This window comes from Aplysia californica, unplaced genomic scaffold, assembly GCF_000002075.1.
Source record: "Aplysia californica isolate F4 #8 unplaced genomic scaffold, AplCal3.0 scaffold01256, whole genome shotgun sequence".
Classification (NCBI taxonomy): Eukaryota; Metazoa; Mollusca; class Gastropoda; order Aplysiida; family Aplysiidae; genus Aplysia; species Aplysia californica.
The window spans coordinates 70,340-71,873 of NW_004798526.1; positions in this window are offsets into that span (position 1 = coordinate 70,340).

The following is a 1,534-nucleotide window of genomic DNA, read 5'->3' on the forward strand; positions in this document are numbered from 1 at the left end:
TTTAAAAATAGTAATAATGATAATTATTATTATTGATGTTATAATTATAATAATTGCATGTATAAATCGCATATCCACGTTTTTCAACATGCTCGATGCAGGCGCTTTACAACGATATACCACCACCAGTATACCAGAACAAGACATGTATTCATGTATAATGGTAATGGTATCAAAACAAGATGTACCTGCGCTAAATATACTATTTTTATACTACTGTGTATTCCTGCTACAAAACACCACAACTGAAAGAGCTGCGGAGCTGGCCTACCATAGAAAACTGCATCTCCCCGCGACGCTTAACGGCCACAGAAGATGAAAAAGTAAAGTGTATTCCCGCGCCAGAGACCCAGAGAAACTCCGTGAACTGGCGAGTTGACATGTATTTTACGTCGTGTCTTAGTTGTTGTTTTTGTCTTGTAAGTAGAAAAGAAAAGAACGAAGCAGACTACCCAACAACCAGCATGCAGTTGTGAGACAGTCAACTGGGATTCTAATGGTGAACTCTCTCTCTCTCTCTCTCTCTCTCTCTCTCTCTCTCTCTCTCTCTCTCTCTCTCTCTCTCTCTCTCTCAATGTATATTTGACAATTTGTGTTTTAGTTTTAGTAAGGTTGTTTTACGACGCTCGCAACTGCATAAGGTCATCTGAGCGCCAAGGGATGGATGTCAACAGAGAAGTCCAAACGGGGAATTAGGCTTACTCTGCTCACCTCTCAAGCCCTAACAGCACAAAGTCTGCTTCAACTATCATTAGTATCAAGACACCTCAGAAATAGCGCGTCACAAGAGACTGACAAACATACAAAAGATGTGGAGGGAAAAGGACGATAGAAAGGATGAGGAAAGAAAAAGCAGCAGTTCCCCCTTTGTTGTTCCGGCACAGTATGAGCATGACATTGATAAATCAGCCCATTTACAATTCTACTGTGCATTTGGGAATGGCCTAAAGTAGACATCTTCAGTCAGTAACACTGCCCTGGTTGGGGGGTATATTTCAGTTTGTGTGTGTGTGTGTGTGTGAGAGAGAGAGAGAGAGAGAGAGAGAGAGACGACCACCTGAATCAATAACTTTTTTCGTAAAAAAAAAAACCCAGACAAACAAAAGGCGTGCAATGATTACTCTTTAACATGGATCGCAAAAGTTCGTTATTCAGAAGTTCCAGCTAATTATACACATCATAATATTATTTGTAAAAAATACCAACAAACAAAGGACGAAGAAAATGGGCACAGTTCTGGCAAATTAAATGCTGTATGCTTTATTTGTCTTTTGTGGTTACATGTACATTCACGTTACGATTCTAATAATAGATTCCCCACATTCCGTGGATGACAACGGGTTATTTTTGCTCATGTTTATGTTTTATTTATTCATTTATTTTTATTTTTATTTATTTGTCTGTAAGCTTTATTTGTCTTTAGTGGTTACATGTACATTCACGTTATGATTCTAATAATAGATTCCAGACGTTCCGCGGATGACAACTGGTTATTTTTGCTCATGTTTGTTTATTTGTTTATTAATTTATTTAT